Below are 13,993 nucleotides of genomic sequence, written 5' to 3' on the forward strand. Positions count from 1 at the left end.
ATAAATTAGTACAACCTCTGTGTAGGGTAATTTATCAATATTTATCAAAATTACAAACACATATACTCTTAGAATCAATAATTCTACCTCTAGGAATTTATCCTATAAATTACTTACATATGTACAAAATAACATACAACTCATTACACCAATGTAGAGTTGATTAAATAAATTATGATGCAGTCATTCAATGAATACTATGCTGCTGAAAAAAGATGGGAAAATTATTATTAATACAGAATTAATTCCAAGATATAGTTTAGTGAAAAAAATAAGCTTCAGAGTATATGGAAAATTATCATTTGCATAAAAACTGTGTGTACATTTGCTCATATATGCATTGAAGGATATATAAGATATTGGTAATATTATTTACCTCTGAGGAGGGGAACTAGGTTACTGGATAAGAGTTAAATAGAACTTATTGTCTACTCTTGTACTTTTGGAATTTTAAAACGTGAATTCACTAACTAGAAAGAAAAAGAGAGGGTATAAGCAATGTGTGTTTCTGTTGTTTACAACTATTATCTTTTCTGGGGAATTTGTGAATACTCTTAGCCATGAGTGGCTAAGGGAAGTGTCCTGGGCCACTCTCTCCTTTTACTAACCCAGTTTTGGGTTATTTACCACCTTCTTCTGAGTCTCTCCCTATCTAAATTCCCATGATAGTCTGAGTCGGAGAGAGTTTCTGTGCAGCAAGGCTTTTAAGATTTCAAATAATTCTTTTGCTTAGTCACATGCAAACGCTCAAAAATTCATACTTTAAACAGAAGTCTTCATAAAGTTCTAACTATATCTGCTTTTTAATTGCGTTGAACTTAAGGAGGTTTCTTTCTATTTGTTTCACAGTCTTCCAAATTAGGAATACTTCCCTTCTCTGGGATAAGCCTTATTTTAATTTTTTTATAGCAATGAGACAAAAATTCAGGACTCTAAAAAAACAGAAACTGGTTATTAATACACCTTTTTATTTTCTATCAAATCCAGTGTCCAAACAATAATTATATTTAGACATACACTTTTCAGCTTTTTGCTGAAAGGTGGAAAACTTCAATTGTCCAAGCACTCTAGGCTCTGAGTTTCTGTGGCTTGCTCATGACTGAAAGTAGACTGTAGAAGGGGTATCAAAAACCTACAGGTAATCCCTGTAGGATATTTCTAGGCTATTGCTCTAGCAAATTGGAGGGATATCCTGACCCCTTACATTTTAAAAAATGTAATCTTTCATGAGGTAGAGATTGTAGCCTTCTAATGAAATTTACTTAAAATCTCCTGATGCCCTGTTAAGCCTCCACCAATGGCAAAGTCTCATTAGACCTGCCCATGCTAAAGCCTATTTGATATTAAAACAAAAGAAAAGGTCTCTGCCTAAGTAGATTAGGGAGACAAAATCAAGCAGTCCAGACTTCTAAACAAGGGGACTTTAAACATGGAATTTGCATATATTATTCATTCTCTCTCCATGCAAACAAGCAGATATTGCTCAGTGAACTCTAGCCTATGCTTAGAAACAATGGTTTTTAATATCCCTCTTTCCATGGCTGCCACCAGAAAAATTCCTGGCTCCATTGGGGATTTTCAGAGTAACACCCTCTCAACACTCTCCTTTCTCTAAAATGCCACTTGGAACTTTGTAAGTGGAATGGTTTCTTTGCCTCTATGTGGCAAGTTTCCACTCAGTACAATCCATATCTGCTTCTCTGTTTGGCATTTTCCCTCTCATCTTAGCTTCTGGTTAAAAGAGTAACTTCCAGGTCAAATTTAATTTAATAAAGTATTGAACACTGTAAAGAAGTCATGGAATCACTTGTTGCCAATGGGGAGGGGGTTGGGGGAGGAAAGGACTGGGAGTGTGGGATCAGCAGACGTAAACTATTATATATAGGATGGATAAACAACAAGGTCCTATTGTATAGCGCAGGGAATGATATTCAATATCCTGTGATTAAGCCATAATGGAAAAGAATATTAAACAAGAAAACAGAATCGGGGCTTCCCTGGCGGCGCAGTGGTTAAGAATCCGCCTGCCAATGCAGGGGACACAGGTTCGAGCCCTGGTCCTGGAAGATCCCACATGCCGCGGAGCAACTAAGCCCATGCGCCGCAACTACTGAGCCTGTGCTCTAGAGCCCGCGAGCCACAACTACTGAGCCCACGTGCCTAAGGCCCGTGCTCCGCAACAAGAGAAGCCACCAGAATGAGAAGCCCACGCACCGCAACAAAGAGTAGCCCCCGCTCGCCACAACTAGAGAAAACACGCGCACAGCAACAAAGACCAAACACAGCCAAAAAAATAAAATAAAATAAAATAAATTAAAATTTAAAAAAAGAATGTCTAGATGTGTATAATTGAGTCACTTTGCTGTACAGCAGAGATTGGCACAACATTGTAAATCAACTCTACTTCAATTTAAAAATATAAAAATTTTTTAAAAAGTAAAGAAGTCATGGGATCTATGTTGTACCCTGTGTAACACTACCAAGCACCCTCTATTCCACTTGGCTATAGCTACCTTGAGTTTTGTGATTAAAATGTTCTAAGTGTCCTCATGTTCTATAATGTGGTCATCTGCTCTTTGAGTCATATCATTTTCCACCTTGATTTAGTGCCTTTGTCCCTCCATGTCCATGTCTGCATTTTGTTTATGAGTGGGTGGTGTTCCTCTCATCCCTGGATGAACACTTAGGAGGGTCTCATTACCATTCTGACCACTCTAAGGTACTACAATGAATAGTGTCATTTTAAACATACATGTGGTCTCGATTCAGAAATTAGAATATCCTTATTCAGAAATAATCACAACTCTTAAATTCACTTAATGTCCATACCTGATTTTCTTAAGCTGGAAAAAAAGTATTTTAATAGCCTTTTCAGATAATTGTGGATATTCTTTGATACTATGCCAAAACTTGATAATTAATAGTTTCTTTTTTTTTTAACATCTTTATTGGACTATAATTGCTTTACACTGGTGTGTTAGTTTCTGCTGTATAACAAAGTGAGTCAGCTATACATATACATATAGCCCCATATCCCCTCCCTCTTGCATCTCACTCCCACCCTCCCTACCCCACCTCTCTAGGTGGTCACAAAGCACTGAGCTGATCTCCCTGTGCTATGCTGCTGCTTCCCACTAGCTATCTATTTTACATTTGGTAGTGTGTATATGTCCATGCCACTCTCTCACTTCGTCCCAGCTTACCCTTCCCCCTCCCCATATCCTCAAGTCCATTTTCTATGTCTGCGTCTTTATTCCTGTCCTGCCCCTAGGTTCTTCAGAATCTTTTTTTTTTTCTTAGATTCCATATATACGTGTTAGCATATGGTATTTGTTTTTCTCTTTCTGACTTACATCACTCAGTATGACAGTCTCTAGATCCATCCACGTCTCAACAAATGACTCAATTTCGTTCCTTTTTATGGCTGAGTAATATTCCATTGTATATATGTACCACAACTTCTTTATCCATTCGTCTGTCGATGGGCATTTAGGTTGCTTCCATGACCTGGCTATTGTAAATAGTGCTGCAATGAATATTGGGGTGCATGTGTCTTTTTGAATTACGGTTTTCTCTGGGTATATGCCCAGTAGTGGGATTGCTGGGTCATATGGTAATTCTATTTTTAGTTTTTTAAGGAACCTCCATATTGTTTCCCCATAGTGGATGTATCAATTTACATTCCCACCAACAGTGAAAGAGGGTTCCCTTTTCTCCACACTCTCTCCAGCATTTGTTGTTTGTAGATTTTCTGATGATGCCCATTCTAAATGGTGTGAGGTGATACCTCATTGTAGTTTTGATTTGCATTTCTCTGATGATTAGTCATTTTGAGATCCTTTCATGTGTTTCTTGACAATCTGTATATCTTCTTGGGAGAAATGTCTATTTAGGTCTTCTGCCCATTTTTGGATTGGGTTGTTTCTTTTTTTGATATTGAACTGCATGAGCTGCTTGTATATTTTGGAGATTAATCCTTTGTCAGTTGCTTCATTTGTAAATATTTTCTCCCATTCTGAGGGTTGGTTGTCTTTTTGTCTTGTTATGGTTATCTTTGCTGACAAAAGCTTTTAAGTTTCATTAGGTCCCATTTGTTTATTTTTGTTTTTATTTCCATTTCTCTAGGAGGTGGGTCAAAAAGGATCTTGCTGTGATTTATGTCACAGAGTGTTCTGCCTGTGTTTTCCTCTAAGAGTTTTATACTGTCTGGTCTTACATTTAGGTCTTTAATCCATTTTGAGTTTATTTTTGTGTAATGGTGTTAAGGAGTGTTCTAATTTCATTCTTTTACATGTAGCTGTCCAGTTTTCCCAGCACCACTTATTGAAGAGGCTGTCTTTTCTCCATTGTATATTCTCGCCTCCTTTATCAAATATAAAGTGACCATATGCGTGGGGAGTTATCCCTGGGCTTTCTATCCTGTTCCATTGATCTATATTTCTGTTTTGTGCCAGTATCATACTGTCTTGATTACTGTAGCTTGAAGTATAGCCTGAAGTCAGGGAGCCTGATTCCTCCAGCTCCGTTTTTCTTTCTCAAGATTGCTTTGGCTATTCAGGGTCCTTTGTGTTTCCATACACATTGGGAAATTTGTTGTTCTAATTCTGTGAAGAAAGCCATTGGTAGTTTGATAGGGATTGCATTGAATCTGCAGATTCCTTTGGGGAGTATGGTCATTTTCAAAATATTGATTCTTCCAATCCAAGAACATGGTATATTTTTCCATCTGCTTATGTCATCTTTGATTTCTTTCATCAGTGTTTTATAGTTTTCTGAGTACAAGTCTTTTGTCTCCTTAGGTAGGTTTATCCATAGGAATTTTATTCTTTTTGTTGCAGTGGTAAATGGGAGTGTTTCCTTAATTTCTCTTTCTGTTTTTTCATTGTTAGTGCGTAGGAATGCCAGAGATTTATGTGCATTAATTTTGTATCCTACAAACTTACCAAATTCACTGATTAGTTCTAGTAGTTTTCTGGTAGCATCTTTATGATTCTCCATGTATAGTATCATGTCATCTGCAAACAGTGACAGTTTTACTTCCTCTTTTCCTGTTTGGATTGCTTTTATTTTTTTTTCCTCTCTGAATGCTGTGGCTAAAACTTCCAAAACTATGTTAAATAACAGTGGTGAGAGTGGCAACCTTGTCTTGTTCCTGATCTTAGTGGAAATGGTTTCAGTTTTTCACCATTGAGAACGATGTTGGCTGTGGGTTTGTCATATATGGCCTTTATTATGTTGAGGTAAGTTCCCTCTATGCCCACTTTCAGGAGAGTTTTTATCATAAATGGGTATTGAATTTTGTCGAAAGCTTTTTCTGCATCTATTGAGATGATCATATGGTTTTTATTCTTCAATTTGTTAATATGGTTTATACATTGATTGATTTGCATACATTGAAGAATGCTTGCATCCCTGGGATAAACTCCATTTGATCATGGTGTATGATCCTTTTAATGTGCTGTTGGATTCTGTTTGCTAGTATTTTGTTGAGGAGTTTTGCATCTATGTTCATCAGTGATATTGGCCTGTAGTTTTCTTTCTTTGTGACATCTTTGTCTGGTTTTGGTATCAGAGTGATGTGGCCCTGTAGAATGAGTTTGGGAGTGTTCCTCCCTCTGCTATATTTTGGAAGAGGTTGAGAAGGATAGGTGTTAGCTCTTCTCTAAATGTTTGATAGAATTCGCCTGTGAATCCATCTAGTCCCGGGCTGCTGTTTGTTGGTAGATTTTATTTATTTTTTTTTTTTTTTTTTTTTTTAAATTTATTTATTATTTATCTATTATTTATTTTTTTTGGCTGTGTTGGGTCTTCGTTTCTGTGCGAGGGCTTTCTCTAGTTGTGGCAAGTGGGGGCCACTCTTCATCACGGTGCGCGGGCCTCTCACTATCGCGGCCTCTCTTGTTGCGGAGCACAGGCTCCAGACACGCAGACTCAGTAGTTGTGGCTCACGGGCCTAGTTGCTCCGCGGCATGTGGGATCTTCCCAGACCAGGGCTCGAACCTGTGTCCCCTGCATTAGCAGGCAGATTCTCAACCACTGCGCCACCAGGGAAGCCCTGTTGGTAGATTTTAAATCACAGTTTCAATATCAGTGCTTATGATTGGTCTGTTTCTATTTTCTATTTCTTCCTGGTTCAGTCACAGAAGATTGTGCTTTTCTAAGAATTTGTCCATTTCTTCCAGGTTGTCCATTTTATTGGCATATAGTTGCTGTAGTAATATCTCATGATCCTTTGTATTTCTGCAGTGTTAGTTGTTACTTCTCCCTTTTCATTTCTAATTCTATTGATTTGAGTCTTTTCCCTTTTTTGTCTTGATGTGCCTGGCTAATGGTTTATCAATTTTGTTTATCTTCTCAAAGAACCAGCTTTTAGTTTTATTGATCTTTGCTATCGTTTCCTTCATTTCTTTTTCATTTATTTCTGATCTGATCTTTATGACGTCTTTCCTTCTGCTAACTTCGGGTTTTTTTGTTCTTCTTTCTCTAATTGCTTTAGGTGTAAGGTTAGGTTGTTTATTTGAGATTTTTCTTGTTTTTTGAGGTAGGATTGTATTGCTATAAACTTCCCTCTTAGAACTGCTTTTGCTGCATCCCATAGGTTTTGGGTCATCATGTTTTCATTGTCATTCGTTTCCATGTATTTTTTGTTTTCCACTTTGACTTCTTCAGTGATCTCTTGGTTATTTAGTAGCGTATTGTTTAGCCTCCATGTTTTTGTATTTTTTATAGTTTTTTTCCCTGTAATTGATATCTAGTCTTATAGCATTGTGGTCAGAAAATATACTTGATATGATTTCAATTTTCTTAAATTTACCAAGGTTGATTTGTGATCCGAGATATGACCTATCCTGGAGAATGTTCCATGAGTACTTGAGAAGAAAGTGTATTCTGTTGTTTTTGGATGGAATGTCCTATAAATATCAATTAAGTCCATCTTGTCTAATGTGTCACTTAAAGCTTGTGTTTCCTTACTTATTTTCAATTTGGATGATCTGTCCACTGGTGAAAGTGTGGTGTTAAAGTCCCCTACTACTATTGTGTTACTGTCGATTTCCCCTCTTATGACTGTTAGCATTTGTCTTATATACTGAGGTGCTCCTGTGTTGGGTGCATCAATATTTACAATTGTTATATCTTCTTCTTGGATTGATCCCTTGATCATTACATAGTGTCCTTCTTTGTCTCTTGTAATAGTCTTTACTTTAAAGTCTATTTTGTCTGATATGAGAATTGCTACTCCAGCTTTCTTTTGATTTCCATTTGCATGGAATATCTTTTTTCATCCCCTCACTTTCAGTCTGTATGTGTCCCTAAGTATGAAGAGGGTCTCTTGTAGACAGCATATATACGGGTCTTGCTTTTGTACCTATTCAGCCAGTCTATGTCTTTTCGTTGGAGCATTTAATCCATTTACATTTAAGGTAATTATTGATATGTATGTTCCTATTACCATTTTCTTAATTCTATTGGGTTTGTTATTGTAGGTCTTTTCCTTCTCTTGTGTTTCCTGCCTAGAGAAGTTCCTTTAGCATTTGTTGTAAAGCTGGTTTGGTGGTGCTGAATTCCCTTAGCTTTTGCTTGTCTGTAAAGGTTTTAATTTCTCTGTCGAATCTGAATGAGATTCTTGCTGGGTAGAGTAATTGTAGGTTTTTCCCTTTCATCACTTTAAATATGTCCTGCCACACCCTTTTGGCTTGCAGAGTTTCTGCTGAAAGATCAGCTGTTAACCTTATGGGGATTCCCTTGTATGTGAGTTATTGCTTTTCCCTTGCTGCTTTTAATATTTTTCTTCATATTTAATTTTTGATAGTTTGATTAATATGTGTCTTGGCATGTTTCTCCTTGGATTTATCCTGGATGGGACTTTCTGCTCTTCCTGGACTTGATTGACTATTTCCTTTCTCATATTAGGGTAGTTTTGAACTATAATCTCTTCAAATATTTTCTCAGTCCCTTTCTTTTTCTCTTCTTCTTCTGGGACCCCTATAATTCAAGTGTTGGTGCATTTAATGTTGTTTCAGAGGTCTCTGAGACTGTCCTCAATTCTTTTCATTCCTTTTTCTTTATTCTGCTCTGCAGTAGTTATTTCCACTATTTTATCTGCCAGGTCACTTATCCATTCTTCTGCCTCAGTTATTCTGCTATTCATTCCTTCTAGAGAATTCTTAATTTCATTTATTGTGTTGTTCATCATTGTTTCTTTGCTCTTTTCTTCTTCTAGGTCCTTGTTAAACGTTTCTTGTATTTTCTCCATTCTTTTTTTTTGGGGGGGGGGGGACATGGGCTTAGTTGCTCTGTGGCATGTGGGATCATCCCAGGAACCTGTGTCCCCTGCATTGGCAGGCATATTCTTTTTTTTTTTTTTGAACTTTTGAATTTTATTTTATTTATTTTTTTATACAGCAGGTTCTTATTAGCTATCCATTTTTTACACATTAGCGTATGTCAATCCTAATCTCCCAATTCATCACACCACCACCCTCCCTGCCACTTTCCTCCACTGGTGTCCATACGTTTGTTCTGTACATCTGTGTTTCTATTTCTGCCCTGCAAACTGGTTCATCTGTACCATTCTTCTAGGTTCCATATATATGTGTTTATATACAATATTTGTTTTTCTCTTTCTGACTTACTTCACTCTGTATGACAGTCTCTAGATCCATCCATGTCTCTACAAATGACTCAATTTCGTTCCTTTTTATGGCTGTGTAATACTCCATTGTCTACATGTACCACATCTTCTTTATCCATTCGTCTGTCGATGGACATTTAGGATGTTTCCATGTGCTGGCTTTTGTAAATAGTGCTGCAATGAACATTGGGGTGCATGTGTCTTTTTGAATTATGATTTTCTCTGGGTATAGTCCAGGCAGTGGGATTGCTCGGTCATATGGTAATACTATTTTTATTTTTTTAAGGAACCTCCATACTGTTCTCCATAGTGGCTGTATCAATTTACATTCCCACCAACAGTGCAAGAGAGTTTCCTTTTCTCCACACCCTCTCCAGCATTTGTTGTGCGTAGATTTTCTGATGATGCCTGTTCTAACTGGTGTGAGGTGATACCTCATTGTAGTTTTGATTTGCATTTCTCTAATAATTAGTGATGTTGAGCAGCTTTTCATGTGCTTCTTGGCCATCTGTATGTCTTCTTTGGAGAAATGTCTATTTAGGTCTTCTGCCCATTTTTGGATTGGGTTGTTGGTTTTTTTGTTATTGAGCTGCATGAGCTGCTTGTAAATCTTGGAGATTAATCCTTTGTCAGTTGCTTCATTTGCAAATATTTTCTCCCATTCTGATGGTTGTCTTTTGGTCTTGTTTATGGTTTCCTTTGCTGTGCAAAAGCTTTTAAGTTTCATTAGGTCCCATTTGTTTATTTGTGTTCTTATTTCCATTTCTCTGGGAGCTGGGTCAAAAAGAATCTTGCTGTGATGTATGTCATAGAGTGTTCTGCCTATGTTTTCCTCTAAGAGTTTGATAGTGTCTGCCCTTACACTTAGGTCTTTAATCCATTTTGAGTTTATTTTTGTGCATGGTGTCAGGGAGTGTTCTAATTTCATACTTTTACATGTACCTGTCCAATTTTCCCAGCACCACTTATTGAAGAGGCTGTCTTTTCTCCACTGTATATTCTTGCCACCTTTATCAAAGATAAGATGACCATATGTGTGTGGGTTTATCTCCGGGCTTTCTATCCTGTTCCATTGATCTATATTTCTGTTTTTGTGCCAGTACCAAACTGTCTTGATTACTGAAGCTTTGTAATAGAGTCTGAAGTCAGGGAGCCTGATTCCCCCAGCTCCATTTTTCGTTCTCAAGATTGCTTTGGCTATTCGGGGTCTTTTGTGTTTCCATACAAATTGTGAGATTTTTTGTTCTAGTTCTGTGAAAAATGCCAGTGGTAGTTTGATAGGGATTGCATTGAATCTGTAGATTGCTTTGGGTAGTAGAGTCATTTTCACAATGTTGATTCTTCCAATCCAGGAACATGGTATATCTCTCCATCTATTTGTATCATCTTTAATTTCTTTCATCAGTGTCTTATAATTTTCTGCATACAGGTCTTTTGTCTCCTTAGTTAGGTTTATTCCTAGATATTTTATTCTTTTTGTTGCAATAGTAAATGGGAGTGTTTTCTTAATTTCACTTTCAGATTTTTCGTCATTAGTGTATAGAAATGCAAGAGATTTCTGTGCATTTATTTTGTATCCTGCTACTTTACCAAATTCATTGATTAGCTCTAGGAGTTTTCTGGTAGCATCTTTAGGATTCTCTATGTATAGTATCATGTCATCTGCAAATAGTGACAGCTTTACTTCTTCTTTTCCGATTTGGATTCCTTTTATTTCTTTGTCTTCTCTGATTGCTGTGGCTAACACTTCCAAAACTATGTTGAATAATAGTGGTGAGAGTGGGCAACCTTGTCTTGTTCCTGATCTTAGTGGAAATGGTTTCAGTTTTTCACCATTGAGGACAATGTTGGCTGTGGGTTTGTCATATATGGCCTTTATTATGTTGAGGAAAGTTCCCTCTATGCCTACTTTCTGCAGGGCTTTTATCATAAATGGGTGTTGAATTTTGTCAAAAGCTTTCTCTGCATCTATTGAGATGATCATATGGTTTTTCTCCTTCAATTTGTTAATATGGTGTATCACATTGATTGATTTGCGTATATTGAAGAATCCTTGCATTCCTGGGATAAACCCCACTTGATCATGGTGTATGATCCTTTTAATGTGCTGTTGGATTCTGTTTGCTAGTATTTTGTTGAGGATTTTTGCATCTATGTTCATCAGTGATATTGGCCTGTAGTTTTCTTTCTTTGTGACATCTTTGTCTGGTTTTGGTATCAGGGTGATGGTGGTGGCCTCGTAGAATGAGTTTGGGAGTGTTCCTCCCTCTGCAATATTTTGGAAGAGTTTGAGAAGGATAGGTGTTAGCTCGTCTCTAAATGTTTGATAGAATTCACCTGTGAAACCATCTGGTCCTGGGCTTTTGTTTGTTGGAAGGTTTTTAATCACAGTTTCAATTTCAGTGCTTGTGATTGGTCTGTTCATATTTTCTATTTCTTCCTGGTTCAGTCTCGGCAGTTTGTGCATTTCTAAGAATCTGTCCATTTCTTCCAGGTTGTCCATTTTATTGGCATAGAGTTGCTTGTAGTAATCTCTCATGATCTTTTGTATTTCTGCAGTGTCAGTGGTTACTTCTCCTTTTTCATTTCTAATTCTATTGATCTGAGTCTTCTCCCTTTTTCTCTTAATGAGTCTGGCTAATGGTTTATCAATTTTGTTTATCTTCTCAAAGAACCAGCTTTTAGTTTCATTGATTTTTGCTATTGTTTCCTTCATTTCTTTTTCATTTATTTCTGACCTGATCTTTATAATTTCTTTCCTTCTGCTGGCTTTGGGGTTTTTTTGTTCTTCTTTCTCTAATTGCTTCAGGTGCAAGGTTAGGTTGTTTATTCGAGATGTTTCCTGTTTCTTGAGGTAGGCTTGTATTGCTATAAACTTCCCTCTTAGCACTGCTTTTGCTGCGTCCCATAGGTTTTGGGTCGTCGTATCTCCATTGTCGTTTGTTTCTAGGTATTTTTTGATTTCCCCTTTGATTTCTTCAGTAATCACTTCGTTATTAAGTAGTGTATTGTGTAGCCTCCATGTGTTTGTATTTTTTACAGATCTTTTCCTGTAATTGATATCTAGTCTCATAGCGTTGTGGTCGGAAAAGATACTTGATACGATTTCAATTTTCTTAAATTTACCAAGGCTTGATTTATGACCCAAGATATGATCTATCCTGGAGAATGTTCCATGAGCACTTGAGAAAAATGTGTATTCTGTTGTTTTTGGGTAGAATGTCCTATAAATATCAATTAAGTCCATCTTGTTTAATGTATCATTTAAAGCTTGTGTTTCCTTATTTATTTTCATTTTGGATGATCTGTCCATTGGTGAAAGTGGGGTGTTAAAGTCCCCTACTATGATTGTGTTGCTGTCGATTTCCCCTTTTATGGCTGTTAGTATTTGCCTTATGTATTGAGGTGCTCCTATGTTGGGTGCATAAATATTTACAATTGTTATAGCTTCCTCTTGGATCGATCCCTTGATCATTATATAGTGTCCTTCTTTGTCTCTTGTAATAGTCTTTATTTTAAAGTCTATTTTGTCTGATATGAGAATTGCTACTCCAGCTTTCTTTTGATTCCCATTTGCATGGAATATCTTTTTCCATCCCCTCACTTTCAGTCTGTATGTGTCTCTAGGTCTGAAGTGGGTCTCTTGTAGACAGCATATATATGGGTCTTGTTTTTGTATCCATTCAGCCAGCCTGTGTCTTTTGGTGGGAGCATTTAATCCATTTACATTCAAGGTAATTATCGATATGTATGTTACTATTCCCATTTTCTTAAATGTTTTGGGTTTGTTATTGTAGGTGTTTTCCTTCTCTTGTGTTTCTTGCCTAGAGAAGTTCCTTTAGCATTTGTTGTAAAGCTGGTTTGGTGGTGCTGAACTCTCTCAGCTTTTGCTTGTCTGTAAAGGTTTTAATTTCTCCATTGAATCTGAATGAGATCCTTGCTGGGTAGAGTAATCTTGGTTGTAGGTTTTTCTCCTTCATCACTTTAAGTATATCCTGCCACTCCCTTCTGGCTTGCAGAGTTTCTGCTGAAAGATCAGATGTTAACCTTATGGGGATTCCCTTGTGTGTTATTTGTTTTTTTTCCCTTGCTGCCTTTAATATGTTTTCCTTATATTTAATTTTTGACAGTTTGATTAATATGTGTCTTGGCGTGTTTCTCCTTGGGTTTATCCTGTATGGGACTCTCTGTGCTTCCAGGACTTGATTAACTATTTCCTTTCCCATATTAGGGAAGTTTTCAACTATAATCTCTTCAAATATTTTCTCAGTCCCTTTCTTTTTCTCTTCTTCTTCTGGGACCCCTATAATTCGAATGTTGGTGCGTTTAATGTTGTCCCAGAGGTCTCTGAGACTGTCCTCAGTTCTTTTCATTCTTTTTTCTTTATCCTGCTCTGTAGTAGTTATTTCCACCATTTTATCTTCCAGGTCACTTATCCTTTCTTCTGCCTCAGTTATTCTGCTATTGATCCCATCTAGAGTATTTTTAATTTCATTTATTGTGTTTTTCATCATTGCTTGGTTCCTCTTTAGTTCTTCTACGTCCTTGTTAAATGTTTCTTGCATTTTGTCTATTCTATTTCCAAGATTTTGGATCATCCTTACTATCATTATTCTGAATTCTTTTTCAGGTAGACTACCTATTTCCTCTTCATTTGTTAAGTCTAGTGTGCTTTGACCCTGCTCCTTCATCTGCTGTGTGTTTTTCTGTCGTCTCATTTTGCTTATCTTACTGTGTTTGGGGTCTCCTTTTCACAGACTGCAGGTTTGTAGTTCCCGTTGTTTTTGGTATCTGTCCCCAGTGGCTAAGGTTGGTTCAGTGGGTTGTGTAGGCTTCCTGGTGTAGGGAACTAGTGCCTGAGCTCTGGTGGATGAGGCTGGATCTTGTCTTTCTGGTGGGCACATCCACGTCTGGTGGTGTATTTTGGGGTGTCTGTGGCCTTATTATGATTTTAGGCAGCCTCTCTGCTAATGGATGGGGCTGTGTTCCTGTCTTGCTAGTTGTTTGGCATCGGGTGTTCAGCACTGTAGCTTGCTGGTCATTGAGTGATGCTGGGTCTTGATGTTGAGATGGAGATCTCTGAGAGATTTTTACCGTTTGGTATTACGTGGAGCTGGGAGGTCTCTTGTGGACCAGTGTCCTGAAGTTGGCTCTCCCACCTCAGAGGCACGGCCCTGATGCCTGGCTGGAGCACCAAGAGCCTTTCGTCCACACGGCTCAGAGTAAAAGGGAGAAAAGAAAGAAAGGAAGGAAGGAAGGAAGGAAGGAAGGAAGGAAGGAAGGAAGGAAGGAAGAAAGAAAGAAAGAAAGAAAGAAAGAAAGAAAGAAAGAAAGAAAGAGGCTATAGTATAGTAAGCAAAA

The 13,993-nt window shown here is 37.4% G+C and overlaps 1 protein-coding gene across 5 annotated transcripts in view; it reads right to left on the reverse strand.

Annotated features, from left to right (window-relative positions):
- ZNF280D (zinc finger protein 280D) overlaps positions 1–13,993 on the reverse strand; it is a 296,330-nt gene that overhangs the window by 158,932 nt on the left and 123,405 nt on the right. The window lies entirely within an intron of this gene.

The sequence above is a fragment of the Eschrichtius robustus genome, chromosome 1, assembly GCF_028021215.1.
Source record: "Eschrichtius robustus isolate mEscRob2 chromosome 1, mEscRob2.pri, whole genome shotgun sequence".
In the NCBI taxonomy this organism is placed as follows: Eukaryota; Metazoa; Chordata; class Mammalia; order Artiodactyla; family Eschrichtiidae; genus Eschrichtius; species Eschrichtius robustus.